The sequence below is a fragment of the Rhinolophus ferrumequinum genome, chromosome 12 (assembly GCF_004115265.2).
Source record: "Rhinolophus ferrumequinum isolate MPI-CBG mRhiFer1 chromosome 12, mRhiFer1_v1.p, whole genome shotgun sequence".
Lineage (NCBI taxonomy): Eukaryota > Metazoa > Chordata > Mammalia > Chiroptera > Rhinolophidae > Rhinolophus > Rhinolophus ferrumequinum.
In genome coordinates, this window is record NC_046295.1 from 76,241,094 (window position 1) to 76,259,777 (window position 18,684).

Consider the following 18,684-nt stretch of genomic DNA (forward strand, 5'->3'; position numbering starts at 1 on the left):
AAATATACATTCTGCTATTTTTGCATAGTGTTCTATAAATATAACTGAGGTCAAGTTGGTTAATAGTGTTACCGAAGTCATCTGTATTCTGATTTTCTAGTTATTTGTTCAATTAGTTATTGAGAGAAGAGTATTGAAATCTCCTATAATCGTAGATTTGTTCATTTCTTCTTTAAGTTCTATCAGTTTTTGTTTCATGCATTTTGAAATTCTATTATTAGCAGCATAAACATTTATAATTGTTATGTTCTCCTATTGAATTTACCCTTTATCATTATAAAATGACCTGCCTTATCCCTGGTAATACGCTATGCTCTAAAATTTACTTTGTTTGATATATAGCCACCTTTCTTTTGATCAGTGTTAGCATGTGCTTTGGTCTGAATATTTGTACCCCTCCCAAGTGCATATGTTGAAATCCTAACTCCCACAGTGATGGTATTAGGACACGTGGCCTTGAAGAGAAGATTCAAGGGGGTGGATTAGTGCTAGCATTCACTAAAAACACAAACAATGCAAAACCCCAACCAACCAAACAAAAAAATACATAGCCACTTCCAAGGACATTAAAGGATGTGTCATATAATTAAGAAAAAGACCTGTGGCCCTTGAGCAGAGCCCTCAGAATGGGGATTAGTGCCCTTACAAGAAAGACCCCAGAGAGCTCGCTCATTTCTCCTGTCAGGTGAGGACAGTGAAAAGTCGCTGTCTACGAACCAGGAAGTAATGGGTCCTTAGTGGACACCGAATCTACCAGCATCTCGAGCTTGGTCTTCCCAGCCTCCAGAACTGGGAGAAATCCATTTCTGTGGTTTATAAACCACTCCATTTATGGCATTTTTATTATCGCAGCCTGGACAGACTAAGATCTCTTTCATCCTGTTACTTTCATCCTATTTGTATCTTTATATTTAAAGTGGGTTTGTTGTAGGCAGCATGTAGTTGAGTCCTCTATTTTTATTCATTCTGACACACTGCCTTTTAATTGAGGTATTTATATTTAATATGATTATTGATATTGGTTGGATTTAATTCTAGTCTTTGTTCCCCTTTTTCTCTTCTCTGACTTCTTTTTAAGTAATTGAGCCTATTTCATGATTTCATTTTGTTTTCTTTATTGGATAACTAGCTATAATTTCTTTTAGTGGTTGCTTTAGGGTTTATAGCATACGTCTTTAACATACCAGAGTCTATTTTCAAGTGATAATATACCATTACGTGTATAATATAAGAACTTTGTAGCGGTGTACTTCTATTTACCTCTCTCCTATTCTTTGTAGTATTGTTATCATACATTTTACTTCTGCATTTATAATAATCTCCACAAGGCATTGTTTACTGCATTTGCATTAAACACTTATTTGTTAAAGTCAATTATTTTTTAAAACAGATTTTTAAAAGTACATATAGTAGTAAAGTGCACAGATCTTAAGGGTACAACTCATTGCATTTTTACAAAGTAAGCCAACCATGTAACTGCCCCTGGATCAAGATACAGAACGTACCGACCCCAAGAAACCTGCCTCACGGCCCCTCCAAGCCATTAGCTCCCCCCGGGTGGAATCGCTATTCTCCCTTCTGTCAGTATTGGTAGTTTTGTCTGTCTTTGAACTTTATATAAATGGAATCATAGTCTATATACTTTTTGTCTATTTTCACTTAACATTATATGCACAAGATTTGTCATGTTTTTGTGTGTAGCGGGAGTTTTATGCGTTTTCATTTCTGCATAGTATTCCACTCGTCGTATGAATAACCCATATTTTATTTATCCTTTCCAATGTTGATGGATATCTTAGTTGTTTCCAGTTTAAGGCTATTACCAGTAATGCTGTTACAGACACCCTTGAACATGACATCCTTTTGTTGGACATAAACACTCATTTCTCTGGAGCGTAATATCCAGGAGTAGAATTGCTCAGTCAGAAGGACTGTGTATGTGCAGCTTAATAGCATTACCACCACCCTGTTTTCCATGGTGGCTGGACCAGTTTACACTCCCATCAGCAGTGTACGAGGGGTTCAGTTGTCCCTCACCTTTGCCAGCACTTGGTATTGTCAGAGGACAAAACAAAGTGAACCTAGAGTCACGTCAGTGCATTTCCCTTTCTTCTGGGGTCTTGGGCCCGCCAATCCTGGCTGCTTTGGCTGCCCTCTGGTATCTTCAAAGGACAAAGATTTTGTTGTTCCTGTATCCAATTTTATAGTTAATCCAATACTAGTTACTTTGTCATAGACAGAATCAAAAGCCTCCTTCTTTATTTTGAAAATAGTTCTTTGTTTTGAAAACGATTTTCTGTGGAAAAAAGTTATCTTTCTCAAATCATTATATATTAAGGTATCATTCTACTCCAAAAGCATGTAGGATGGCATGAGATGTTACCACATACATCTGGGTAATGACAGTTTCATTGTCACTATGTATATTGTGTTGTCTAATATTTTCTCTTCAAAAGCAATGTATGGAAGTGTACCTTACCTTTATCATGTGTACACCTGTTTGTGTTTACATTGATCCTAGCATAAGTCAGAAAACATAAAATGGAAAGAGTGCAATGACGCTTACATAATCTCTGGTCTTACTTTTGTGGCATTGATCACGTGATGCCTGAGAGGGGGCAGGGGCACCCATATACCAAAGATTCACAGGGGAGAAAAGCCCTCAGGAGGGGGAAGAAAGCTTCACTGAGAAAGGCTGGAAATTTCCCCAAATCTGGACTGACCCCAACACAAAAGCCTTGTTTTGAAATACCCTTCAAGGGTGCTTATTGCATCGCCAAGCCAAAGGAGCCACTCTCACTGGAGGGAACTTGGTGAAGCCGCATCACTCGGACCCGACTGAGCTGTGGCTCAGAGCAGAGGAAGGAGACGAAGGCAGTTTCTGGGTCCAATGGTGTCCTTCCTAAAATACCTGACCCATCTTCTGGTATTTTGAAGTAGGTCATGGAAAGAATCGGTTGCTGTGCCATTTCTTCTGACGTTCATCGTACAAACTGCCCACGATGGTCTCGCTGCAGCCAGCTCCTGTTGGTATCTGTTATCTGCATGCTGTCACTGTCCAGGAAGAATTCTTATGGGAAACTTCCAAGTCTTCAAAATTGCAAACAATTTCTTTGCCAAGCTAAATTTTGACTGAAAAGAATGTCAGGGCTATCTGTATACAGATGAAATGTCTGCTTTGAAGCTTGGGCAACACATCTGGCTCTGACACTTTGATAAAGCAAGAAGGCCTGCCTGCACTGGGGCTGGGATCTTCTGTGCCTGCATGCATTGCTGTCAAAGACTGCAGCGGTGCTGAAAACCTGCTTGGAAAGCCTGCAATTCCATCAGAGCTGGGGCCGTGAGTTACCACCTTCTCGGGAGGTTTTGCTATGAAATGGAGCAGAACGTAAAACCGTTTCGACTACCCAGAAGTTGACTGGCTTGCTAAAGGACAAATCTTGAAGTACTTGACTGAACTTCAGGCTGAAGTTTTACTTTTTTTTCTTTGAAAGTAAAGGAAAACACACAAAACAGAGAAAGAGGAATTCATTCATGACTTGGCTTACTTACTAGATATTTTTGGCCATGTGAATGACGTAAATCTTTCAATTCACCATTATAGATGTTTCCGAAAAATGGGCAGTTTTGGCCATGCTGCTCCCTGAGAGGAGACTGGGCTGGACAAGTCTGTAAACTTTCTACTGCTGGAAGAAATGTCTGTATAGCCGGGGAGTGGCGAGTCATGCTAAGTCTTCAGCAGCAGAAATCTGGAGGTACCTGGAAGCACTGTCCTTCTCTTTGGAAGGCTCCTCTGCTCAGCAAAACATGCAGAGGGAGTATAGATTCACCGTCCTTCCTCGGGACAACCATCCATGAAGGAGACCTTGCCATCGCTTTCCTCAGTGGGCTGAGAGGACTGCGAATGAGGTGTTGATTCCGCTGGAAAACTCTTGGAGAAGGGTGCTGGTCCTTGACGCCTGGCGCCTGCTGACTCTCCTGCGTGGGCTCTTGGGGTGATGCTGTCGTGTGCCACGGCCTTTCTTGGGGAGTCAAGGTTCTCAGCATCTCTTGGTAACCAGAAAAGTCAAGTTGATTGAATGTCAAGGTGTCACATGCCAAAGAGCATGGTCTGGGTTGGATATCAAGGAGTGCTTCACAATGTCCGCTTTACATTCAATAATTATCATAATTACAACTTTATTGACTGCTTCTGTGTCAGTCACTATTCTCATAATTTTACATGAATCGAACCATGGAGCATCCATAGCAATCATATAAGGAAGGCCCTTTTGTTGTCCTCATTTTCGAATGAGAAGACTGAGGCCAGAGAGGTTAATTGATCTGCCCAGAGTCAGGGGCAGGAGCAGATTCGAACTCAGGTGGTCTGGCTCGAGGGTCCACATGCCAACCCCGGCACTGCCTCTCTCGTGCCAGACTGCAATCCCCACCAGCGTTCGTATTGCTCTTATTGGCTCAGCTTGGATTTCTTCTGATTGTTTTCAAGCAGTTGGTATTAATGTGTTGGTGTTTTGTTTTTTTTTTGCTGAAAAATGAGAGAGAAATAATCTCTGAAAAGAGTTTTTTCATTTGATTTAATGTTAAGATAAATTGTGTACCAAATTTCACATAATTTGTTTATGCACATTTTACTGGGGAGGGAGCCCGTAGCTTTCATTAGGTTCCAAAGGACCCTGAAACTTAAGGGCAGAGATCTAGTGTGTCTGTCTCTTGAATGCTTGGCGTGGTGCTGAGCATGTAGTATTTGTTCAGAAAATTTTCATTGACTTACTAAAGAAAAAGTGAGTGTACTTAAAGAATTGCACTTACCACGATCTGGAAAACCCATTTTTCCAAATCAGTTTACTTCTTGCTAGTTGATCTAGAATATCGCTCATTTAGCCAACAGTGATTCGACGTCAGCTGTGGCCAGGTACTTAGGAGCCGGACATACAACGGAGAACCAGGTAGATTCTTAGGTCCTGTCCTACCGTCTTGGGAGGGAAGGCAAGTTGACAAGCATGTCACAAAGAAGGGTAGGGACTGCTGTCAGGAGTGTTACACGTGCACGTCAGAGCACCCGGGGGCCGGGGGCAGTGCTGGGGTCAGGAAAGCTGGTCTGAACAAACGGGATCCAAGCCAGGAGCCGAGGACGGAGGTGCAGTTGGTCAGGTGAAGGCGAGGGAAGGCATATTCCCAGCAGAGGGAGCAGTGTGTACCCAGGCCTTAGGTGACCGAGTGAGGCCTGGAGAACAAAGGACTGAAGGAGCCGTGTACGTGGCTGGGTCACGTGCAGAGACCGGGCACCTGGGTGGCTGGTGAGGGAAGCAGATGACGGAGGTGTGGGGGCACTTGGAGAACTGGGTTTGCACGTGCTGACTTTGAGGTGCCTGTGAGACACCCAAAGGAGAGGCCCCGTGCCAGGAGCAGGACTTTGCAAATAGAATACTTCTTTCTCAGAAGGTTTCAGTTGGGCTGTTCTGTGAAGAATCTGCATGGCTGCCGGCAGAATTGCAGATTCCCAGGAGTGCGTGATCCAGCCCTGTCTATAGGAGGACCCCTGGGCTGGCGAAGGGGGCCCAGGGGCTGACCTGCCACTGGAGACTCGTTAGTGGCCAAAGTGTCCCTGGAAGTTGGGACACGTGTGGACCCGGGAAAACAACACACCTGAAGGGGCAGCCTTGAGAGAAACGGCCCCGGTGATAACCAGAGCGGCCGGGATGGGGTGACATTGCGTGAGGAGACGCATCTTGGATAGGATCTGTGGTTGCCTAGAACCCTCCAGAAAGGAAGAGGAAGAGTCAGGGCTCCAGCACCTTATCTTCGGGGAGACTGTGTGGCATTTTGGTTAGTAGCATGCGTTATGGTTCAGACAGAGCTGAGTTGGAGATCTGGCTCTGAGGGACTAGCGGTGTGAGCTTGGGCCAGTCCCTTAACATCTCTAAATCTTTGTTATCGCATCTGTGAAACAGTGATGGCGCTGGTCCCTACTTCACAGGGTCACTGGGAGGGCTGAGCCCTCTGGCTGGACCAATCAGTGCTCAGTAGGTGGCTGCTGCTGCTCTTTCTTCTCTTCCTCTGTTATCATCATCACCCACATGTCTCTCTGAGATGGATGTAAACTGGTCTTGAATCTTGAATCCCAGCCCTATGCATTCAGGAATGCCAGGGCTTTCTCTCCAGATTCGTGCAAGTTTCCAAGGCTTCCTCCTGTCACATGCACCAGTGTTACACTGTACCATGTCGTACGGCAACGCCTTTGCCACACCAAGTGCTAGGGAGCCACGGAGAGTTCATGGGCAGGGAACCTTGGGAGTCAAGTTAGCAGCTCTCACGGGCACTGTAGGCGTCACTGTTTCTAAAATACCCATTGGAGGCACCATCCATGTGGACCCTTAGCTGGTGGCAGCCCCTACCGGCTTCCCCAGCTTGTACGTCCCTCAGTACTGTCCGTCCACCTTTACTGTGCAGGACAGTTCAGATCCCCCGGCACCGACAGCCCAGTGTGCCTCTCAGATCCACGAAGGTGCCATCAGACAGCACACCCTCCACCTAACAGGACCACCTTCACTGAGGATTGTGGTGTGAAGAGCTCCTTTGGTGGTGGGGGTGGGGAAAGAAAGCCAATTTCATTATTATTTTTATTGACGGTCCCAAATGCTTCTTTGCTCCAGTCCTTAGGGAAAGAAGAGTTGGCCAGCAAAATCTACTCATGGGGTTGGGTTGAGAGCACGATTTTGGTGTATGGCAAACATTTACCGAGGTTGAAACCTTGGGTTTGCCACCTGCTGCTGTGTAGCCTCATGTAATTCGCTTCATTTCTCTTGAGTCCCTGAACCTCGGAGTCCGGGGTGGCTATCCCTTCTTAAAGTTCCGTGGCCTGGAGCAAATGTCCTCCAAGGTGCCTATGGAATGAGCTACTGTCTTAACCCCCACCCTTTCTACTTCCCTGAAGGATTAGCCCACAGTCCTGATTTTGTTGAAATCTAACTGCTGACCTCTCTGGAAGGAAGCGGGAAGCGATTTTGCACATCAGGAATGCCAACAGATTCTGGAAGCTCTGAGTTGGAAGCCATGTCCTGGTCTGTGGTTCCGGGCTCCTGACTCTTCCAAGGAGGTCCCTGGATTCCTGTTTGATTGATTTCCCTGAGTGAGGGCCTTTCCCAGCTTGGCCGTCACCAGCCCTCAGCTCCTCTTCCCTTCCCCGTCCTTTCCTTCATTGAGGCCACCCAGGCTGACGGGCTATGAGAACAGAGCAGTGGGAGACCAGGTGAGTCAGGATATTTTTAGTTTCAGGTAACAGAAAACAGCTCAAACCAGCTTGACAAAAGGGGACTTTGCCAACAAAAAGGGGAATTTGCCGTAAGCCTCAAGAGGTGTCTCATGGAAGCTGGAAGGGGAGAAAGGCTGGAATTTGGGGCTGGAAACCTGGCCAGACACTAGTCTTTCATCTCTCACTCTGTCCTTCCTCATGTCTCTTTCCCTGGCTTCCACTGGCTTCCTCTGACTCCCTGGTACGCAAGGGGGACACAAGATGGCTGCCCAGGTACCTGAGCCCTGGAGGTCGATTCTTTTCTCTCTCCCTCCGTCTAGATTCAGATTTGCACACAGGGAATTAGTAAAAGGTATGATAAACAAATACAGTGCATGTTTAAATAAGAAAATATTACAGTCAAAGACACATTGCCCTTAATCTCCCTCAAAATAGTCTCCCTTGCTTTGAACACACTTATCCCATCATGCTTGCCACTTTCTAAAGCAGTTCTGGAAGTCCTCTTTCCTGAGTGTCTTTAGTTGCGCTCTTGTGGCTGCCTCAATGTCCTGAATCGATTCAAAACATTTATCTTTCATGGTCATTTTGACTTTGGGGAAGAGCCAGAAGTTGCACGGTGCCAGATCCGGTGAATAAGGTGGATTAGGATACACCGTAATGTTTTTATTTGACAGAAATTGTTGTACCAGAAGCGATGTGTGACATGGAGCCTTTCCGTTGTGATCGCAAAATACGGTGAAGGCTGCTGCCGAGTGCCATCCAACAGAAAGGCAGAGATCTTCAGTACGGGAAGTGGCACATCGAACCTTAATAACAGTGTGTGACAAATTTCAACTTGTTTGGTACAGTCAGTCGGGTGTGAGCTACGGTTGACAGAAGGTGTGTTTTAAAGTGTGCAGTAAATCATCCTCCATCATGACAACCCTGTGTCACACTTTGCTTCTGGTATGGCAATTTCTGTCAAATAAAAGCATTACGGTGTGTCCTCATCCACCTTATTCACTGGATCTGGCATCGTGCGACTTCTGGCTCTTCTCCAAAGTCAAAATGATTCAGGACATTGAGGCAGCCACGACAGCGCAACTAGACACTCACGAAAGAGGACTTCCAGAACTGCTTCAGAAAGTGGCGAGAACAATGGGACAAGTGTGTTTGAAGCGCGGCGGAGGATTTTGAGGAGCATTAATGGCAATGTGTCTTTGACTGCAACAACTTTTTTTATTTAAACGTTCTATGTATTGTTTGATCACACCTCGTAATGGCCTAGTGGGGGGCAGGTTCATGTCATGCAAGGTGACTCCCCCTGGGATGGGACTGAGGACAAGGTGCGGTTCTCAGAGAAGTGGGCGTGGTCAAAAGCTGGCAGACACCCCCAAAATGCAAGTGATGGGGAGCTAGTGTCCTTCAGGGACCCGTTGCCCTAACACATCGTTTGCGTCTTGGGTCCCTCTGGCTGTGAGATCAGTGCCTTTCGTGTTCAGATTGTGCAGGCATCTGCACAGATTCCGAGGAGGTAGGGTGGGGGGGCCTGGGAGGAGTGGGGGGAAAGAGCGATTGCCTCCTGCAAATTAATGCTCCCCAACGTCACACGGCCTTTACTTGCACATGGCTTAGGTCAGATGTGGAAACACTTGGCCATTAGAAAGTGAGCTTTACGTATTTATTTAGGATTAAGAAAGATCCCCTTATGGGAGCTCATTCTGCATGTTAGCTCCTCTTGCTGTGGTCTCTGATGTGCGACCCCTTGATGGAGGGCCCCAGATAGCCAGTGGCGGCTCCCGCAGACGTCCGCTAGGGTGGCTGGAAGGAGTCCCTGAGCCACCTCGGTCCCTTCCCCCTGGCAGCGTGGCCAGGAGGGGGCTCTGGCTGGGCAGTGAGGGCGTCTGCCCTGGTGGCCGGGGATGTGTGTGAACGTACCCTTCCACTAGACGCTTAGAATTCAGTAGGGTGGAGTAGACAAATTATGTCTAACTGGAAAAATTGGACTACGTTTTAAATCCTTTATTTATACCTGGCTGATATTTAAAAAGCCATTTGACTAGGTTTGTACCTGTATGCAATTGAGACATTTAGGTTGACCCTTCCTCCCACCCCAAGATTTTTGGGGAAAAAAATACTGTTTAATAGCATTTTTCATGCCAAGATTTAGTCTGGATGTCAGAGCATAAAAATGGGTTTGTATGTAATGGGAAGACTAACAGGCGGTCTCCCCCCGCCCGCAGCCCCCGCCTCCCTCACAGAGTGGTCCTGGCAGCCCCTTCCTGCCTGTAAATACTTGGGGTTGCCTCATTGGCATGTCAGCAGGGGGAGAAGCAGCCAGATGCTTTTATGATCCATAAACGCAAGCACCAGACATGCTCCGAAATTCGTTAGTGTTTGCCTGTCATTACAAATAGCTGTGTTGTTTGCCCTCTGACTAGACTGGCAGACAGGCAGGGCCCGACCAGGACGTGGAGGGCTCTGAAGCCCTGCCTATCTTGGGAAGTGGGAGTTTAAAGCAAACTTTTAACTTATGGCTGGAGGTGATTGCTTTCTTTCGAGTGTAGGTCTTGAAAATTTGAATCTTTAAATGTAGATTGGTTTTTTCTTCAGTGGAAAATATGAGGTTCTTGGATAAAACCTCCTTATAAAAAGGGCTGTGATCTCTCTCTCTCTCCCTCTGCCCCCCCACACTGTGGATAAACTTTCTGAAGAGGGCAAGCCCCTCACCATGTCGTGTCCAGCCTGTCTCCCCAGCCTGGCCCCGCTTTGCAGAGCACACGCCTTCCCTCCCCTTGGACCTGTAGCAGTCGGGGCTCAGACTGCGCCAGCCCCTGCCCGCCTCCGCACGCGGTCCATTTCGCAGCCGCGAGGTGATGTGCGGCTGTGGGGCCCCGAGCCGCTGCGCCCTGATGTGGACGTGACGGAGCAGGGCTGAGCAGCCTCCGCTGCAGAGACGCTGCAGGCAAGGTTTAGGCCTCCCTTGAAGGCCGAGTGGCATCCGGAGGAGGCTGGTGTGCACGGGGCCAGATGTCTGAGGTCTCTAAGTGACATTATAGATGTCAGTGCCATGAGAGGAGATCTTTTTCCAGATGATCTTCAGATGGCTTGCCTAGGCATTCCCGGGGCCTGCTGGGATGGTGGCTCCACGCTTGTTATTCAGTCGTCCCACACATATTGACTGTGTGCGAGGTTCCTGCCTGGTGTTTCAGGGACTCAAGGACGAGTCCCTGGTCTAATGGGACATGTAAGAAATTTATGTAAATCATGACCAGGGCCACACTGAAGAGGGACAGACTAAGTGCCATCCGGAGGGGAGCCAGTACTCGTAGCCAGGCCAATGGGCAAAGCCTCCTGGATGATCCTGTTTGCTCGTGGCCTGGAAAGATTGGGATGATCTGGATATAAGAAAAGGCCTTCCAGGTAGAGGGAACAGCTTGAACACAGGTAAGGCAACTGGGGAAAGTGGCCGTATACCGGCGCCAGTGAGCAGATTGGTTTGGCTAGAGCAAGGGAGCGAGAGAGAGGTGAGGGCATCGTGAAATACAGACTACAGCGTAGAGTGGTCCATTGTGTGGGTCTAGAATGCCGTGTCCAGGGCTTTTGGGACTTGCTTCTCTAGGAGCTGGCAGAGCTGAGCTTCTTTCAGGAAGCTGAACAAGCAGCAGCCGAAGTCCTACAGGCACCATGGCCCCGGCATGCCCCAAAGCAAACCCATGAGTCTTTCCCCAGAAGCCTGCTGTGGCCGTCACCCCCGGAACAGCACACCTGCATGCCGCATTCTCCTAACCAGTCCCTGTCCCGTCTCTCTCCTTCTACCTCTCTCTGTGCCCAGTGCCACCTCCCAGCTGCGACTGGCTCTCACCTCCTCCTCGATTTATATGCTTGTCTTCCAGTGGTCTCTCTACACCCACTTCTACCCCATCCTGCTCTGTCACCCACCCTGTAGTTTTCAAACCTCTACCCGCATCCCTGAGCTTCTTCAGAATTTCTGATGCTTTCCCCAGTGCCCTGAGGCCCAGTGCCAAGCCTTTAAGATGGGTGTGCAGGCCTCGTGAGCCCTGGCTTTCCTTTCCCCCCCAGCCCGTCTCCTGGCCTTCCCACTCACTTCTCTGTGTCACCTCCTCGGGCCTCCTCGCAGGTCCTGGAGCTACGTCCTGTACACTCGCTCCTCTCTGCCTGGTATGCTTGCCCTCTGTGCCAGTCCTCTCCCCTTGTGGGGGCTCGCTGCTGGCCCCCCACATCTTAGCTAAGCCAGACCCCGGTTACACGCTCCTCACACTCCACGCGTGTCCCTACGCATTTAGTACCATGTTCATCATTAATACGTGTCTTCTCCGCTGGAAGGCGGACGCCTTGTTCACTACCCTCGCCCTCGAGCCTTGCCCAGCGCTTGGCACAGAGGAGGCACTTGATGCAGACTGGCTGGGTGTGACCGGTTACATGGGGCTGGATGGACACACAGCCGAGGAGCTGGCCGGGCACAAGCTGACACTGACACCATGGTCTCACATCCGACAAAAGGTGGTTTCACACCATCAGCGGCTGGGGGCTCCAGTGTCTGCAAGGTTTCCTCACACTTTTAATTTAAGTAGGTATCCTTGTCTAGATCAAACATCTGAAAGTTGCTTTTGCCTTTTAGCCTTTCAGGAGAGGAAATAGCTGTGAAAGAACCGTTCCTCCTGGTCTGCTTGTGCACTGGCCGTCTGTGGTCACCACCCAGAGGTTCAAATGTCGAAACAGCCAGCACCCCTGTAACAGCCTGCTGTGTAGCCTTGCTGGAATTTATCAAAAGTCTGGCTGTTTTCCAGAAATCCTGCTCTGTCCAGGGGCTTCAAGCTGCTTGTGATAAAAACCAATTACTGGGGGTGGGGGTTCGGGGGAGACTCTTTCTGGGTGACACGTTGAATGAAGCTATTATTTTGATGAATGCAGACTTACCTTATGGCTCCCTCCTGCTGCTCTGCCTTGCTCCACAGGTAGGCCTGACTCTGTAAGGAGGGGCCGGGGGGTGTCCTTAGGGCCAGGGCAGCCCTGAGCCCCTGGGCAACCTCCAGGCTCAACATTTCCTACAGCCCCCCCCCCCGCCCCCTTAGCCTTTTCTGAGTGACTTCTGTCTACACCCTGGCCCCTGGCTGGTCACCTTACCTCCCAGCTCAGTCTCCCTCGGACCTTTTTTATATTAAAAACTCAGACTCTGGTGTCTGCCACTTACTACCTAGATGAACTTGCATAAATTCTCTCATCTGTGAGCCTCAGTTTTCTCATCTGCAAAATGAAATAGTAAAATCTACTTCATGGTCTGGCTTTGAGACTTACGCAAAGTAAAGTAGATAAAAGCCCATTGTACAGTACCAAGAACGTGGGAAACATACAGTAGTTTGTAGCTCTCTTCCTTCCCTGTCTTTTTGTTCACTTTGTAACCCCTGTAGTGCCGTCTATTTTGTGACAGTATTATTCAACATGTTGGTGAACACTGTGGTCGTAATGCTTGGCCACGCTGAGAGCACTGTGGTTAAAGAGCCTGGCTTTTTGAGTCATGCAGACCTGGGTTTGAATCCGTTTTGTCACTTGCTGTGTGACCTTGGGTAAGTTAATTATCCTCTCTGAATCTCCATTTTACTATGTGTGACCTGGGAGCAATAATACCCCTTCTTGATGGATGCCATAATTAAAAATGTAAGTGGTCTAATGTAAGAAAAGTGGCTTAGTGCCTGGCATACAGTAAGCAAGCTGTTAGCCCCTGCTGCTGCTGCTGTTTTATTATTATTATTCTCAGCCTGGATACAGGACTGCGCTCCTCTGGAAGGACCCCTGCTGGCCTCCCAAAGTGAGAAGGAGGTGGGGCCGATGGTTGGTTATCTCAGTGTGTTCCCACTGTGTTCTCTTCCTGTCTGGTGAGATTTGGGCCACATGGTCTAGGTCTCAGCCTCCCTGGGTGGGTCCTACGTGTAAGGTGATGAGTGCTGCCTCTCAGGTGTCTGACCAGCCCGTGTGTCTGCTCCTGGCGTGGAGACCTTCAGAGGCTGCCTTTGGCTGGAAACGTGGGACGCCTCGTGTGTGCTATGCATTTATTTGTGTCTCCACGTTCCTCTCCTGCCCCAGACAGCTTGCCGTCCACGGCGCCCTCACACCCTCCCTCGCTGCCCACTCTACCCTGTTTCCACCTCAGAAGACAGCTTGATGCCACCTGGAATTAACCTTTCTAACTTGGAACAACTTTCTCCCCCCTCCCCCTCCCTTTCCCTCCCTCTTCCCCTCCCTCTTCAATCCCTTCCTTTTTCCTCTCCCCATTTCTCCAGCTCCCTCCCCTTTTCTGTTTCTGGAACATGAGTGTCTGATGGTCGAGGTCGATGGTCATTTGTGTTTCCCCGTTCATCGGCCCCATCTGCCTCCCGCCTCACCCGACTGGCACGTCCGCCTCACCCCTGCAGCGCAGCGCAGTGCCCTGCAGCCCCCCACTGCTTCTGACTGTGTCTCACACTCAGCCTCCACGCCCCCTCAGAACAGTTGGAGAAAGAAAACCATTGCAGTCACACAGTCTCCAGGGACAGGTCTTACTCAATAGTATTTTTATATAAAGCCATGCATGTGACCTCTGCTTTTTTTCGGCTCATAGAAAGGGGGAACTGGGTGGGGAGGGGAGAATCTTAAAGACCATTCAGTGCCCCTGTATTTTACAGGCAGGAAACTGAGCCCCCGCAGTGGGAAGGACTGACCCAAAGCCTCAAAGGGCACAGCCGAGATTAGACCCCAGGACTCCTGACTTAGGATGTCCCCATAAGACCTTAACATTGCCCATGTGAATTGCATGTGTCTTCCTCAGTCTTTTTTTTTTTTTTTGTCAACCACTTTTTCTGCCTCTATTTTTTTTTTTTTAAAGTTTTTTGGGGTGACAATTGTTAGTAAAATTACATAGATTTCAGGTGTACAATTCTGTATGACATCATTTATAAATCCCATTGTGTGTTCACCACCCAGAGTCAGTTCTCCTTCCATCACCACATATTTGTTAACTTCCTCAGTCTTTAAAACATCTTTTCATTCCATCTGTAACCTGAGTCCCTCCAACAGCTGCTGCAGGATCTACCTAACCCCTTAGTGACAAGCTGCACCTCCCTTTGAGGGAGCAGTGGAATGGAGGCGGGGACAGACTTTGAGTAATAGGGACATAAAAAACCTAGGTCGTGGGTCATGTGTGGGTTCATCACCTGTTCAGTCCACCTGCTTGTCCTGAGCTGACCTTCCTCTCTGGTTCTTAGCTGTCCGCCTTGGCTCCCTCTCTCACCCTGGCCCTGCTGAGGGGGCTTCGTAACTTGTCTTTGGTTCTCCTGCTTGACTCCGCCTTATATTTCAATGTCACGCCTCGTGTATTGGTCAGAGCTGTGTTTTCCAATATGGCGTCCACGTGTGGCTATGGGCACTTGAAATGTGGCTAGTCCAAACGGAGGTGTTCGGTAAATGTAAAAAACACCTCGTTGTAAGGACCTACTACAAAAAAGAATGCAAACTATCTCATCAATAATTTGTTACCTTTGGTCGGCCAGATGACTCAGTTGGTTAGAGCGTGAGCTCTGAACAATAGGGTTGCCAGTTCGATTCCCCCAAGGGTCAGTGAGCTGTGCCCTCCACAACTATATTGAAGACAACAAGCTGCCACTGAGCTTCTGGAGGGGCGGCCGGATGGCTCAGTTGGTTAGAGCGCAAGCTCTCAACAACAAGGTTGCTGGTTCGATTCCCACATGGGATGGTGGGCTGTGCCCCCTGCAACTAAAGACTAAAAATGGCAACTGGTCTTAGAGCTGAGCTGCACCCTCCACAACTAGATTGAAGGACAATGACTTGGAGCTGATGGGCCCTGGAGAAACACACTGTTCCCCAATATTCCCCAGTAAAATTTTAAAAAATAATAATTTGTTACCTTTTATATTGATTATAAGTTGAAAATATTATGGGTATATTGAGTTAAATAAAATAAATTAAGTTGGTCTTTCTCCCCCCATTTTTTTAGTGTGGCTATTAGAAAATTTTAAATATGTAGCTTCATTTTATTTCTATTCCAGCACTGGATTGTGGCTTCTGGGCCTTTCTCAACCAGGGATCCATAGAGAATTATGCCTAATACCTGAAGGTCCATTGTATGTAAGAATGTACCATTCTCAGGAGAATTAAGAAAGTCACACCCATCATTTTCTGTGTTCTGTGATTCAGGAATTTAGCTGAGAAAGGCTGTACCACCTGTTGTTTCTAATTTTAATTCAAATTCCTGTAGTGCTTCTCCTTGTATAATGATGGCTGCTGATTTGAAATAGATGTTACTAAATGCCTAAGAAGTTCTTTTTTTTCTTTTTCAAATCTCAAATGAATGTTGCATTTTGCTAATTACCTTTCAGTATCTGAGAGGATCATACCACTTTTTCTTCTTTGATTTACTGATATGCTGTTATTATGTTAAAATTTTCGTAACATTAGTTCTTGTATTTCTTAGACCTGCTAGGTCACGTACGATGATTCTTTTTCCCTCTCGTTCTGTAGGATGATTCTTTTTCCCCCTTGTTCTGTATTTATTAGGCATTAGGGCTTGCGGCTTCTTTCCATCACTTTTTGTGCTCTGGAATAAATTATTTAGCATAAGAATTAGGTGTTCTTTAAAAGTCTGAGAGGGTGCCTGGTAAAATCATGTGGCCCTGGAACCTTTGAGTTAACTTTTCCAGTTTCCAACGTGGTGTTTAGCATATTTACCAGACATAGAAAAGTTTATTTCATTTTGTGTTCCCAGCAGTGTCCAGGGTGACCCAGCAGCACGTGAAGATCGAGGTGAAGAAGGATTGAATTTTGCTAAAAATGTGATTACCAAATTTAAATTGCAGGGAAACAGTGAGCCACAGATTAGATATTGCATAAAACCAAAGTAGAGTTAAAAGACAAGGTAAAATTTTCTCCTAGAGTTCAGAGGAAAAACAAAAGGAGATGAATATAATGAATTGTTTCTCGGAGATGTCATGTGTATATCATGGGAATTCTACAAAAGGAGGGATGGGGCAGATGTGAGAAAATGTTTGTAGCGTAGTAAGGACAGAAGTAGGTTATAAAACCACAGATGCCGCAGGAGCTCAGTTTTCAAGAGCGTGTGTATGCGCTCGCGTGCCCCTGCACCTGTGAGTGGGGAGTGGCCACCGTCCTGGGGACGGAGGTGCTGTGTGGCTGAGGGCCCAGGCTCCTGACACCAACAGGCCTGCCCCGGTCTGATTGGTTCTCATGCTGACCACATATGAGGATTTGAGCAAATTGCATAACTTTTCCAACTAAGTGTTCGTTTCTTCATCTGTGAACATGGAGAAATAATTGTCCCTCTCTGATGGGGTTGTTGCGAGAATTCAGTGAGCAATGGATAAATGTGTGTAAAAACCTCGTGCCGGCACTTAAGTAAATGTTAGCTGTTGTTGTTACTGTCGTTGTTATGGACCAAAATGTAAACTCTCGTTTTCTCTGGGTATTAAGCTAATGTGGATTTCAATTTTCTTCTTTGAGCGGTCTGTGTTATCCAAGTTTTCTGTAATGAACATGTACTAGGTCTCTCATCAAAACACCAGTGTATTCTTTTTAAAAAGAGAACATCTGAAAGATGCTATTTCGAAAAAAGTATTTCCCAGTAATATGGAGAAAGGGAATTGAGCCTCGTCCCCCATGAAAGATTGTAAAAGGAACGGATGGCCCTGTGGGGCTCGTACTGAGCTTGATCTGGCCGGTGGAACTGCTGGGGGCTGCTCTCCCATTCCTCTGGGGCCCCTCCTCTGTCATGGGGACAGGAGACTCTTCCCAGGGCGTGTTGGCTGCGGCCCTGAGTTGACAGCTGGTTCTAATTGTGCAGAGCGACACGGTGCTAGGACCGGAGAGGAAATGTTTTGGGAAATTTGCATCATCTTCGTGATCCCAAATCTACATGGTTTCTAAGCAGACAGTGGTTTGGGGATTTGGTGGAACAGCAGCGGCTGTTAATTGCATTGCTTTTCTGTAGAAACTAGGATGACTGAAAGCTGAGAAAGACGCGTCTCTTCTATTCATTCAGGGATCCCCCCTCATCACATGCCCTGATTCCACAGAAGGTGCCTCCCTGTCCCGTGACTCTTTCCGCTCTTGTTGTTTGTCTAGTCAGGCGCCTGAGCCTCATGGAGGCCTCATTGCTCCCTGGCCCTGCCTCTTCCCTTTCTCCACACACACAGCCCCTAGCAGGTGTTCCTTTCAGATTACTAAAGTCAAGTGCTGTCACGTGAGAAAATTGTACCACACGTGTACGAGTGTGGTACGAACTTGGGCGTAGTGCAGCGGGAGAGCGAGCGCCTCGTGGGTCTGCATCTGTCTGCCACTCTCGTGCCCGTGCTGTCAGGGCAGTAGAACCCACCCAACACAGCATGAGGCTTTTGGGTGCTCCGTCTGCTCAATCCCTTCCCATCCTACTCAGAATGAAGCCAGTTCTTACCTGGCCGTACTATGCACTGGCCTCCCCACCCCCATCCTTTCTAGCCCCCACCTTGCTGTTCTCAGGGATTCCATGTTCCTCCGACTCAGGGGCTTTACACTTGTACCTCCTTCTGCCTGGAACCCTCTTCCCTGGTAGGTACCTGCAGGTCTTGTTGCCTCACCTCATTTTTATCTCCACTCCAGTGTCATCTTATTAGCCAGGCGTCCTGAGGCATCCCGTCCAAATATTCCATTCCTTCATCCTCATTAATACTTTTTCAAGGGATTTATTGTCTGACTTATTACAGATTTCTCATCTGTTCCCACCTGTAAAACCTGAGTCCATGCAAGCAAGAGCATGTTTGTTTTGTTCATTGCTGCATTTCCTAACCCGGACTGTAACTCCGGTAAAGAAATGCATGTAGATGTGCTTTACAAACTGGCAATTACTGCTGTCCCTCCCTTCCTTTTTCCTTTCTCTTCCTTCCTTCTTTGTTCTTTCTTCTCACCCTTTCCCCTCTTCCTCTATCGTCGTCGTCATCATCATCATCATCATCAAAGAGTGAAAGACTCTCCAGCCCCCGACAGCTCCGAAGGCTTGGCTCTAGAAAATATCTTTTAGGACTTCAGTCTTGGGAAACAAAGCAGGAAAGTGCAGTTGTCCTTTGCTGCCTTGAGTCGCGATAATTTATGTTCCTGGCCGCATCCCACAGGACAGACACTGAGCTCCCCAGGGCCCGGCTGATCTTCTTGGAACATCCAGCACAGCGCCTGGCACTTCCTCGGCTGCGCCTTCCCTCGCTTCTTGCTTCCCTCCCTTCCCTATCCCGCTCTTTCTTCTTCCCTTCCTTTCTGTCATCCACTCTTCCTCCCTTCCCTTGCCTCCTTTCTCCTTTTACCTTTCCTCCTTCCCTTTTCTTTTCCTTCCATTTTTCATCACAGCTGGTTTTGTTCCAGTGAGGGTTTACGCAGCTCCTGCCCTGAGCTGCCCA

At 47.6% G+C, this 18,684-nt stretch overlaps 1 protein-coding gene across 12 annotated transcripts in view; it reads left to right on the forward strand.

Moving 5' to 3' along the window:
• Nucleotides 1-18,684, forward strand: part of RALGPS1 (Ral GEF with PH domain and SH3 binding motif 1) — a 249,656-nt gene that overhangs the window by 62,579 nt on the left and 168,393 nt on the right. The window lies entirely within an intron of this gene.